Here is a 12,726-nt window from a genome sequence, read left to right as displayed (position 1 = left end):
CCAGTGAATTCTTGCCCCTTCTGACATATACAGAGAATTCACCCCAACTATGTATTTTGAGATGGCCTTAACTAAATGCCCCACTGTATAAAATACGTCTGGTTTTCAAACTACTTAAAATCTTAAACCGGACACCAACAATAAAAAATCGAACTGAAGGACATATTCCAGCACTGACATTATAAAACCTGCTGTCTTTGGCAGAGGGAAATGCATTATAAAGAAACTCAAAATTGCTTTTTAAGTTCAGGTGTTTCACGGCCAGTAGGAAGATGCATTTTTAAAGAGAAAAAACATACAGCCATGAAAAAGAATGACCTAGAGCTCTTTCCACTGAACTATCATCCTTCCCAGAATGGCTCCACAGTGCATCCGAGTCTCATATATATGCAGGTAAATGGCCACCACTGAAGAGAAAGTCTTCACAATCAAGGGGATTTCATCTGACCCCATGGATGTCAGACTCCTTCCCCAGCCATGAGTACACCAAAGGGCTTCTCATGGCCCTTTGCCGAGTAAACAAAGCAGTACCGATTATATGATTGGTGACCCCACTTATCTAAAATGATTTGGTCTAACCATCTACATGAAGATAAAGGCAGAAGGGGGAAATTGGAAATATACGTATTGAAACACAGAAAGGTATTATCTCAATGGCAGAACTGGATTCATTTTTCACTTTCCTTTTCAAACCGTTTTACAGTGTTTTGAATTTTCTACCACATACCTGTATTATCTTTATAAATTAAATCAAAAAGAAAAGACATCTTCAAAACAGAAGCCTGGAGTGATGACAAGAATCTTAGCTTATACATTAGAGACCTCAGCTCTCTGCCAGAAATAGGGAGCTGAGGACACTGGATAAGCCATTTCACTGGTCTGGGCCCCAAGTTGCTCTGGATCGGTGTTTCTCCACCTCCCCACTATTCATATTTCAGGCTCCGGGGTTCTTTGTTTTGGGGGCTGCCCTATGCCTTATTGGAAGTTTAGCAGCACCACTTGCCTCTACCCACTACAGACCTACCTAACTCCATCCCACGTTATAACAAGCAAAACTGTCTCCAGATGTTGGCAAAGGTCCCCTACAGAGCAAAACTGCCCCCAGTTGAGAACCACTACCCTAAGGTGGGCGGGGGGGATGGGGTGCCTAGATGATGGGCACTGAGGGGTGCACTTGACGGGATGAGCACTGGGTGTCATGCTATATGTTGGCAAATTGATCTCCAATAAAAAAAATACACAAAAAATAAAGAAAAAGAGAGAACCACTGCCCTAGATGGTCTTTAAATATCTTGCTTGCTGGAAACCTTCTTTGATTATTTTAGACACTGTGCCTCAAGTCTGAGTTTTAGGTCCAGTAATGCAGAGGGAAGCACCTATGGCATACCCAAGTCTCATCAGTATTTTCATTATTCATTAAGCAAAAGATGAAAGTCAATGAATAAAATAAACTGAATTTTCAGAGAAAACTTTGGGATATGTGACACAGATATGAAACAGAAAATTCAAGTAGATACAATCGTCATTTAAAAACTAATAATAACTGGCTTTGGACAGTTCCACCTTTAGTTAAGACAAATGAAATGCTGCAGATATGTTCAATTGCTTTCTAGTTTGAAATCAACTTACAGAAAAAAAAAACACATAGTTTTTTTTTTGGCAATGCCACATTTTTATTTAAAAAAAAAAAGCCTAGTGTTTTCTCTTCATAAGAAATACAAGGAAATTTTTCTAAAAGAGGTATTTTATTCTTCTGCACTAACAATACTACAACCAATCTTATGAAAGACAAATTAGCCACATCTTTACTATCTATCTTTCTAAATATAGTGTCTTATTTTTATTTGCCATTTTATTAACAAGAACTCCCTAATATCTGACACTACCATACTTTTGAATTAAAATTATCTATGTTCATGCTAATGACTTGCTACTGAAAGATCCTGACATCTTTTGAATTAAAAAGAGTGACAAAAAAGGATTCAATACGGTTTTAGATTCATGACTCTTTGAAAATCAGTAGTTCACCCATATACAGAAAGCCATTTATTAACCAGGATGTTTCATTAACATCAACATTCTACACCTGCCACACACTACGTGTTCAACAAATGCAGGGCACCATTATCATTACTTACAACCATACCAGAAAATAGAGGGGTTTTTTCCAAATTACCAGTTTGGTTTTACAGCAACTACAAAGTACAAAGTATGAAAGAGGAGGCTATCACACGATAAATTAATATTCTGAGCTCTCAAACCTTGTAACATGCCTCATCTTCATTTTAATATTTGTGTCTTTTCACGTGCTCAAATAGGTCCAAATTAAATCACCCTACCCCAATCCTCTTCCACTGCCACCACCCTTTATTTTTTTTAGAGATTTTATTTATTTATTCATGAGAGACAGAGAGAGAGACAGAGGCAGAGGGAGAAGCTGGCTCCCCGTGGAGCAGGGAGTCTGATGCAGGACTCAACCCAGGACCCTGGGATTCTGACCTGAGCCAAAGGCAGACTTAACCAACTGAGACACCCAGGTGCCCGCCACCACCCCCCCTTTAAATGTTCCTTTCGTAACTGCAGATATTACGACAACTACTAGGTAGTGGCCCAAGCTAGCTGGTACATACAGGTGTCAAATCCCTGAGCTGGGTTCAACCAGCATAATGTTCTAACAAACTGATCCTTGATAGTGAAAGAGGTGGACGCAGTCCTCCTCTACAGGGACAGCTGAAATGAGGGGTCCTTCCACCATCCCAACACGACCTTGCAGGCCTTTATTGGAAAAGTCAGGAAAGGAGACTGGGCTAGAAGTTAGGATCCCCGTTCTCTTTACGCTGCAGAAGACTTAAGTCCTAACACCTTCTACCCTTGATCTTTTAGAATACTGAACTCTTGAGGTACTCTCCAGCTTTAAAATTCTGTGAGCCTTTGAGTCTTTCTTTAAACCAGATTATGCAATTAAATTTATGTTTAAAAAAACACACAGGAGCCCTTTTTCACAGACTTTAGGAAAGAAAGTGGATTAGCTTGAATTAGCAACTGTAAAACACGAAGAGTTACTTTTATTTTTCTAAAAGATATCAAAGCTCATTTTATCTTGTGAGAGGTGGGTTGCCAGAGATCATGAACTGAGTGGGGTATTATTACAAAGTGTAATTCAAGCCTATGTCTGTAAGGACTACTAGGAAGGACGTGAGCTTTTTTTGGTCATATTTTCAAAACAAATAGTTTATGAAGTGATTAATGTGGCCAAGATCAATTCACCAGTTTGTGGATGTCTCTTTCCCAATGCCTGTCCCTCACCTCAATCCTGTATCTCCCTAACAAATTAGGATTAAGAACACTGTATGATCTCCCAGTCATCCACAATTGGCTTCAAGACTTGAAGTCATTTTGCTAATTCTAGCAGATTTATTTATCCAACACCTGATGAAATGCACATATGTACACAAATGAATCCATCATCTAGATGCTCCATTTATATTGAGATTAAAAAAAAAAGTCAAAGGACTAGTCCATTTACTATGATGTCTATCCATATTTGTAAAGAAATAGAACCAAAATGTATAAGACTCCCTAAGAAGAGGAAGGCATAAGGGGGTAAACATACTTCTGCAAATTCTAAAGAGATCTATAAATTGCAATCGGAGAATTTATTAAACTAAGCTTCTTAGTATAGAAATCCCCAAAACTCTCCAACTGGGAAGCTAATTGAGAGTAAGAAAGAGCCAAAATGATTTCCCTCTTTCTCTCATTCATCACAGGCAATATAGAAACCCTTGCTCAATATGATAATGTGACTCTTGTCAATGCATGTTCAAATCAGATAGAGGATTGGCTGGTGATGATGTCATCCCCATGGGTTAATCCCCAGTGAATGCAGTTTTAATATCATATGCATCAACATGTCATTTACATAACAAAGTATTATATTAAGTGTAACAATAAATGAGCTGTGCAGATAAAAGCAGCTATTAGAGAAAGGCTATGTGCCACTGAAAAGGAGTTAGGGGGACAAAGACTTTTTTTTTAGACTAAATGGAACTAGGTCATCAAACAATACACATCTCTAAAAAAAGCAAAAAATGAATATTGAAATTCAAGTGACCTAGAACATTCTAGTACTAGAAATATGGAAATGTTGCCTCCAATGAAAAATATTCGGTAATTAAGTAGAGATATTTGTGAGGTTTTTGTGTGTGTTTGGGAGACAAGTTAAAAAAAAAAAATTAAAGTCCTTGAAAAATAAGTGAACTAGCAGCTCTTGCTTTTCTGGGAATAGCAACTTTCTTATCTTTAACAGGGAAAATTGGCCAAGTCAAATCGTGACTTAAAACCTTGTAATAAATTTTAAAGTGTCAAAGGTAGTTAAAATGGCACAGAGGGAAGGCAGAAAAGTCACACAAAGCAGAACAATGAGCAGAACTGACGGAGGAAACCTTGAAATACAGCTTTATGAGATTACTGGTCAAGAAATGTCCACACATATGAAGAAAGCTTTTTGCACAACTGAGCAATGCCAACTGGCGCGGTCAGTTTGGGAGGACGTTAAGTCATCATTAGTCACGATGATTCTGAAAAACCATTCTCTTGCTGCCTTATTAAGATCTGTATTTCCAACCCAAAGCAAGTGTTAGGCTTATGCACTAGATTTATGACTACAAACTTAGCAGAAGTGCTTGTCACTGTAAAACCCACAGCGAGCTGTTGAAGAATTTTTTAAGTCCTACATCTGTTCAAGAATGACCAAGTGGAAAACACTGATTATATTGTGATTGGGCAAGTGTGGGTGTCTGGGTGTTGCAGGTGGAATTTTCGGGTTGGTGTGGATAATCAAGGATATTAGAGAAAGAAGCCGACTAAGGGCTTTGAACACGCCCATCCCCACACACCGGGATCGCCTGTCACATCACATCAACCTTGCTAGTCTTGGAGGGACGGCCATAGAAAAGTTAACTGGGAAAGAGTACAGGGATGCAGATGCTTCACCAAGTGCTTCCCCAAGGGGGCTTAAATCCCGGTTGGGGTGCAGGGATGTGGACACCTGGGTACTTCCCAGCATGAACCTGCGCATGTACACCTTCCTGGGAGTTGAATCATAGCTTGGCTGAGGCTCTCAGCGGCAGCCGTGGAACCCCCAAAACGTTCAGTGATACCGATTCAGGAGAAAAACGCACCGGCGGCACCGCACCTGGCTCGGGCTGCCTCCCCAGGCGCGGGAGGGTATCAGTCCCTCTCCGCGTCCCATCCTTCCCAAGCCAGGAGTGGGGGGTTAAAGGTGCCCTCCCTTGCAAGAGCCGGTTGCCAAGGCAAATGAGGCACCAGAAGGTTTGAAAAAGAGGGGAAGAAGCGACGGAGACCCTCCGGCCTGGCGGGCAATCGCGAGGTGCTGCACTTCGAGACCCCCTGGAGTTTCCCACTTGGGCGGGAAGCTTAGCGCTTCGGCCGAAAGCTGTGCCCCGGGGGCGCGCAGCGTCCTTCCAGCGGGAGCCCCGCAGCCAGGACCCCAGGCGCAGGCTAAGCGGGCTCCCAGCGGGTCCCGGCTCAGACCCACGGGCTGAACCCCAGGCTGCGAAGCCACTGCTCACTCCGGGCCGGCGCGCCCCCTCCCCACAGCGATGCATCAAGCGGCCCCTCGCGCCTCCAAGGGGCACCCCGGGGATCTCTGAGAGGCAGACACAAACCCCAAAGTTGGCAGCCGCCCCAGCTGCACTTAGGAGCGCCGCTCCCAACTTCGGGGCGCAAGCCACCCACCGCAGCGGAGCGTCGGAATGAGGGGGGCTGCCCCGAGCCAAGTCGGGATCAGCCTGAGAGGCGGCTGCCGCGCCCTGGAGACAGCCTGAGCATTGGGGGGGGGGGGTTCAGCCAAGCGCACCCCGTCTTCCCGCCCCCCTCCCTCCTCTGCCCTGCCAACCCTCCTTACCGGAGAGAGCCGCAGCGTCCGGGACTCGGAGCCGGCGCGCGCAGGTGCAGGCACGGACCTCCGCTCCGAAGCCGGAGGATGCTCACCGCGCCACCTCCCCGCGGGCGCCCCGGGAGTGGCCCATCGCCCCCCGCAGGCTCTCGGCGCGAGTTCCCAGGTCTCTCCGAAGCTGCCGCAGCAGCGCAGGTAGGACTCCGGGCCCCGGGTCGGGCCCAGCCGGGCGCGCGCGGGGTGGCGAGCGGTGCGCGGTGGAGCCGGCGGGCGCTGGGGCGCTCGGGCGGGGAGGGGCCCGGAGGGGCCGGGAGGGGCCGGGAGGGGCCGGGAGGGGCCGGGCGCCCCGCGGGCCGCGCTGATTGGCCGGGCGCGCGGCTGCCCCTGCCCCGGAGCCCCGGAGGTCCACGTGGGCCGGCCCCCGGCCCCGCCCCGCGCCCCCGCTCGGCTCCCGGCGCCTCTCCCGAGCGCCCCGCCGTGGTCGCCGCCCGGCAGGTGCTGCGCAAAGGTACCCTCCCGGAACACCTGAGAGCCGCGGGAGCCCGGCGGAATTCAGAGCTCGGCTCCCAACCAGAAGCGACCCCCACGCAGGGCGTCCCCATCCGAGGGCCCCAAACAGTTTGCAAACAAGGCGTCCTTAGCCGCCCTGGGGCTTCACTAACCTGGCCCCTTACGTAACTTGCCTGCATGGGAGAGGAGGAGAATCCACGCGCAACGTCAACACCGGAATCCTTTCTTATTTTAAAAATTCTGGAAGTACAGCTCAGACTTGTTTGAGTCGCACTCTGTGCTAACCCTTCTCCAAGTGAAGTGACGCTAATCATCCGTGACGTTTTTTTTTTTTTTTAAGATTTTATTTATTGATGAGAGACACACACACTGAGAGAGGCGGAGACACAGGCAGACGGAGAAGCAGGCTCCACGCAGGGAGCCCGACGCAGGATTCGATCCCGGGTCTCCAGGGTCATGCCCTGGGCCGAAGGCTGACGCTGAACCGCTGAGCCACCCGGGCTGCCCTCATCTGTGACATATAAATAGTATTCATTTTACACGAGAATACTTCGTGTGATGTCCATTCTATAGATAGGAAAACTGAGGCACAAAGAGGCTAATTTACTGAAGATCACAGCTCATCAGGGGCGACTGTGTGTAATTTGAACCCGGGAAGGCTGGTTGCAGAATCCACTTTCTTTGCTATTCGCAGTGTAGTCTAGAAGAGGCCCCCCTGGAGACTTTGTTAGAAATGCAGACTTTGAGACCCCACCCTGGAATCGGAAACTTCATTTGAACAAGATCCCCAGGTGGTTAGTTTATGCAAACAGTTTGAGGAGCGTTGCTCTACAGGACTATGCTGTTCCCTGTGGACGGTTTGCCTCACAAGCTTCTGATCCTTTTACTCTGCAGCGACATGAAATAATGCGTCATCCTGCCCCAGCTGCACTCCAAAGTATATTTGCCCTTCTCTGAGCCTGCTGCTGGAACGAAGGTATGGAAGCCTTTCTGTCTCTCTTCCCCATACCTTTATCCTCTGCACACACGTATCCCATACCATATTATCTTGTGTATCATGTAACACTTTCTATCCTTTGCTCTCTAATTATCAAAATTGGGGCTCTGAGCCAGACAACCGCTACCAACTAGTCCCCAGTCTTAGGCGGAATTCAAGCATCAGAGCAGGGGCTTGATCTTTGAGATGTCCCTTTGTGCTGAGATTCTGGGGAGAACAAGGACAGGAACAAGGAAAACCTGAAACTACAGGCCAGGAGATGTCAGACCTCTCTCCTGAGACCATTCATTCATTCATTCACTCGAAAAAATCGAGGGTCAGGCACTGAAAATAGGTGCTAGTATCTACAGAAGTAAACACAACAGAAAAAACTCCTGCTCCTATGGAGCTTACCCTCTAGTGAACAAAAACTGGCAATAACGTGACAAATAAGTAAAATACAGTTGAGGAGAAGGTGTGTTGTAGGGAGAAATTAAATGTGTAAAGGGATTAGTGCTGGGGTGGGGGTGATTTTAAATATAGTGGTCAGGCTAGTTGTCACCTGACCTTTGGAACAAAGACTTAGAAGAGTGGAGGGAGCAAGTCATTTAGAACTCCACATTCATTCATTCACCAAATATTTCTTGACTGGACACTTTGTATCAAGCATGGTCCTGCCACAGGTCTGAGTATTCACTTAAGCACTGCGGTTTTTCTAAATCCAGGTTTCCCTGGACTTATGGGGGTGTTGAGAGGGGCAGGGAGGGGAATGTAAGCAATTCTGTGGCTCTACCTAATACCATATTCTCCCATCCTGGGTGTTCAGTATTGTTAGGGGTTTAACTGTATCCTCCAAATTCATAAATTGATGTCTTAACCCCTAGTATCTTGGAATGTGACCTTATTTGGAGATGGGGTCTTTACAGAGGTAATCAGGTTAAAATAAGGTCTTTAGGGTGGGCTTCATTCTATGTAACTAGCATCCTTACAAAAAGAGGAAATTTGAAAACAAAGACATCGGGAGAACATCATGTGAAGATGAAGACAGAGATAGGGGTGATGCATCTGTAAGGCTAGGAACACCGAAGATTACAGACAGACCACCAGAAGGGGAGAGAGCCACCGAAGAGACTGTCTCTCAGCCCTCAGAAGGAACCGACCTTACCAACTTCTTGCTCTCAGATGTCTAACCTCTAGAACAGAGTACCGGATAAATTTCTGGTGTTAGGCCCCCTAATTAAAGCAGCCCTAGAAAACTAATAAAAGTATATGACTCTGAGGGAAGATGACATAGTTAAATCCCATCTATAATTTTCCAGTGTCTTTTGTGCAATGGCAAGAAGCCAAAGGGATCTGATGAATTGAGATTTACTAACCAAATCACCACAAGAGCAAATTATGATGGTTTTTTTCAAGAATTTATTTTTTTGAGAGAAAGCAAGAAAGAGCACAAAGGGGGTGGGGAGAGGGAGAAACAGGCTACCCCACTGAGCAGGAAGCACAATGCAGGGCTGGATCCTAGAACCCCAGGGTTATGACCCAAGCCGAAGGCAGATGCCCAACCGACTGAGCCATTCAGGTGCCCCAGCAAATTATGTTTTCTAAAAAGAAAAGCCAAATGAAGGGCACCTGGGTGACTCAGTCCATTAAAGTGACTAACTCTTGATTTCAACTTAGGTCGTGATCTCAGGGTCATGAGATTGAGCCCCACATCAGCAAATTTCTCAGTTTGGAGTCTACTTGGGATTCTCTCTCGTTCACCCTCTCCCCCTCCCCACCCCGACTCACTCTCTAAGTAAATTAATTAAATTAAATTAAATTAAGCCAAATAAGCCCCAATTATTCCATTTCTTCATCATCTATTTATTGAATGCCTGCTATGCACCAGGCAATGGATTACTGTTAAAAACAAGGCAGATGTGGCCATTGCTTTCATGTGACCTGTGTGTCTTGTTACAGGAAGAATTGGACAGTGAGCAAATCAACAACTATATGAACAAGGTAATTTCAGACCAGAGTAAGGGCTTAAAAGAAAAGAAAGCAAGGCTAGAGGATTAAAAGAATGGGGGATGGGTTTAGATGGGTTTAATTTAGGTTGGCTGCCCAGGGAAGGTCCCCAGGAGGTAGTGACATATGAGCCAAGACCTCAGTGACAGAAAGCCATCCAAGCAAAGAGCTGGTAAAAACTGTTGTAGGCAAAGAAAACAATCCCTCTTAAAAAAAAAAAAAAAAAAAAATTCCTGCCATTCATTCCATAACACCCTTCCTTTCTGTCTTTAACATCCATTTTGCCTTTTGCATTCTTTGAGATAGTGCAAAATCAATTAATGTCTGCTTCATAAAAATGGGGTCCAATTATTTACCTTCTTACGTAAGAACCAGTAAAGGTTGTGCCAACAGGGTTTTGCATGCACACGCACACTCACAAAACACCCTCTGACTCGCCTCTGTATTTGTAGATGGTGATACCACATGGCTTAGACATTGTGTTTATTTTCCTGATTTGTAGCATCTGTTGGGCACGTCCTGGTGATTAATCAATCCACTGATAGCTAACATTCTAACTCTATGAGGCCCGTTTGTAAAATCCTTATATGATCAAGCGAAGCTTCGGTTTTAAAATTTGCACTTTGAACATAATTTTTACTTGGGAGACTCACAAGAATACTAACTACCATGAATGGGGGGCTTATGTGTGGCTCCTTATGCCAAGTGCTTCATGTGGGGTATTATCCTCACAATCCTGGGATGGAAGTTCTTGTATTTGTAACATCCATTTCACAGATGGGAAAACTGGAGCTGAAAAAAGGTAAAGTAGTATGCCTACAGTTGAAACTGCTATTTGATGCCAGACCGGGGCCTTGAGCCAGTCTCTTGAGCTTGGAGGCTCAGGCTGGGGCAGGCGAGCAGAAAGCAAAAAGCATTTGTATATCCCTTTGCATTTGTCTTTGAAATTTTCAAAGCACTGTTTTCTGACTTTTTTTTTTTTTATTTACCCCAGCCCTCTAGCTTTCAAGTTCACTTTTCTAGGCAGATATTTGCTTTGCTTCCCCTTACTTCAAACTGGGAACTGCAAGAACTTTGATAAATGAAATGACTGATGTATTTTTTTTGTTTTCAGCTTGTTTTTCCAGCATCCTCTGAGGAAATGTGAGTCAAGCTTCTGAGCTCACCCTGCCTTGTCAGACATCCGTATCTTGTACATTGACACTCCCCCAACACAAAGGGGGTCCCTCCCCTCACTCAAATACACCCCCTGCCAAACCAGATGCCCAGCACAATGTGCAAAGCCAGCTCTGGCCCTCTTTACGTGGATCCTAATAGGTCCTCCTGCCTGAGAATGAACATCTAAAAATGGCTTCAGTCGGTCTTTGTGAATCACTTTCTATTCTAGTGGCTTCCCTACAGTCTTGTTCAGGGGGAAAAAGCCCGGGAAACTTGCAATGGTGAAAAGATGTGAGGTATCTCTCATCGGATCCCGGATTCCCTGCGCCTCACTTAGGAAGTGGGCAGCAGTTTTAGCTGTTAAATGACTTCCTGCCTGGGATGGCGTGGTCAGGCTTGCTTTAAACTTCTGGAACCCAGACAAGGCATCTGGCCGTTCGCTTTGGAAGGCTCAGGTGGGTTTCACTATCCTTTCCTTCACTGACCACAACCGCTTCAATAATTTATGCCTTGCAAAAGAACAGCACTTCAGGGCCAATTAGCATAAGAAGAATTTATGAAACCACGGTGGGAAGGCATTTTTAGAGATCACACAAAAGCTGTTGCACGGAGCAATGTGAGCTAGTTTGAAGCAGGACCAACCTCAGGTAGAATCATCAGAGAAACAATACCCCTTTGGTATTCTCTTTTTCTCTGTCCCCTCCACCCCTCCCTCTCCCAATGTGGTCATATTGCCCCCAGCTACACAGAAGACTGCTGTTGTCATTCATTAATGTATGTTTTCATTGATTCTTTTATGAATTTATTTAAAATTTTTGACAGATTTTCGCATCTATGTTCATTGCAGTGTTATACACATAGCCAAAAGAGAGAAGCAACCCAAGTGTCCTTGAATGGATAAACAAAATGTGGTATACACATACAATATAGTATTATCTAGCCTTTAAAAGGGAGGATATTCTGATACATGCTCCTAGAAGGGTGAACACAGAAGACATTATGCTAAGTGGAATAAGCCAGTCAGAAAGGAGATCTAGTGTATAATCCCTCTTATAGGGGGTACCTAAAGTAGTCAAATTTGTACACACAGAAAGTAGAATGGTAGTTGCAGAGTAGACGGATTGGGGAGAATGGCAGTTTGTGTTTAATGGGTATAGAGTTTCAGTTTTGCTAGGTGAATAGGGGCCTGGAGATGGACAGTAGTGATGGTTGCACAACATGAATGTACTTAACGCCTCTGAACTGTACCCTTAAAAATGGTTAAGATGGTAAATCTTCTGTTATGTGTATTTTACCACAACCTAAAAATAGTTTAACTAACAAATTCTTCTAAATCAATCAAAAATTGGGGGGGGGGGGATAAAAAATAAATTGAACAATCAATCAATCAAAAATGGCAAAATTGTAAAGCTTTAAAGATGAGGTGTAATTCAATTTGTATCAGAGTTAACCAAACTTAGACTAAACATATTTTCATGTAAACAAAAAAATATTTAAATTTCGTTTGTGCTAGACATGATACTAGGCACTTGAGATTCCACTGTAAAAGGCATTCATAATCCCTGACCCCAAAGAACTTAACAGAAGCATACCATAATGACCTAGATGGAATCCTTATTCAGTTTACACTTTCTTCCTCCAACACATATTGACTCCCTACTATATGCCAGGCTCTCTACTTCTTACTAGGATACGCTGATCACAAGATAACCATAAAGCCACTCCTCTCAGGGCTGCCAGTCTAACAGGGGAGAAAGAAAGTAAGCAAGAAATTATTGTTTCTCTAACCCCTCTGCTCCATCAAAATTTACTGGTTCTCACCTCCTAGACTCTAACATAACCTTCTGCAGTCTACTACTGATGTCCAGAAATAAAGCTTCTAACTGTGATCTCTCCTGTATTTGTAACGTGTAAATGCAGTAACACAAGAAACAGTATATTAACCTAGAGTTGTTGTTTTTTTTCCAAAATGTGCTTTACATCTCACAGTTTTCTTACAAAACTATTTTGAGTGATACACAGAAGAATTATTTTAATAGTTTTAATTTATTGTGATGGATATTGGGGAGGGAAAAGCTAAATGAAAACACCAAACTTGTGACTTTATGGATACTGTTATTTAGAATGAGATTAAATTAAAAGGTAACACCAATTAAAG

At 44.4% G+C, this 12,726-nt stretch overlaps 1 protein-coding gene and 1 long non-coding RNA gene across 3 annotated transcripts in view; one reads left to right on the top strand and one right to left on the bottom strand.

The window, feature by feature from the left end:
• The window catches only part of TAFA4 (TAFA chemokine like family member 4), a 166,155-nt gene extending 159,968 nt beyond the window's left edge, over positions 1-6,187 (bottom strand). Inside the window, exon 1 of one of the 2 annotated variants that reach the window (XM_025456527.3) lies at positions 5,927-6,187. The gene's annotated coding sequence lies outside the window, so the exon portion shown is untranslated. The remainder of the gene's footprint in view (positions 1-5,926) is intronic. The other variant, XM_025456526.3, reaches the window with a different exon arrangement.
• Positions 6,188-6,385: 198 nt separating this feature from the next.
• On the top strand, positions 6,386-12,457 carry LOC125753104 (uncharacterized). Its single transcript, XR_007404135.1, has 2 exons — positions 6,386-7,403; positions 10,525-12,457. It is a non-coding gene; the product is annotated as an uncharacterized LOC125753104 (long non-coding RNA).
• The last annotated feature ends 269 nt before the right edge of the window (positions 12,458-12,726 follow it).

This window comes from Canis lupus, chromosome 20 (genome assembly GCF_003254725.2).
Source record: "Canis lupus dingo isolate Sandy chromosome 20, ASM325472v2, whole genome shotgun sequence".
In the NCBI taxonomy this organism is placed as follows: domain Eukaryota; kingdom Metazoa; phylum Chordata; class Mammalia; order Carnivora; family Canidae; genus Canis; species Canis lupus.
The sequence above is the reverse complement of the archived record's forward strand: the minus strand, read 5'-3'. Positions and strand labels throughout refer to the sequence as shown.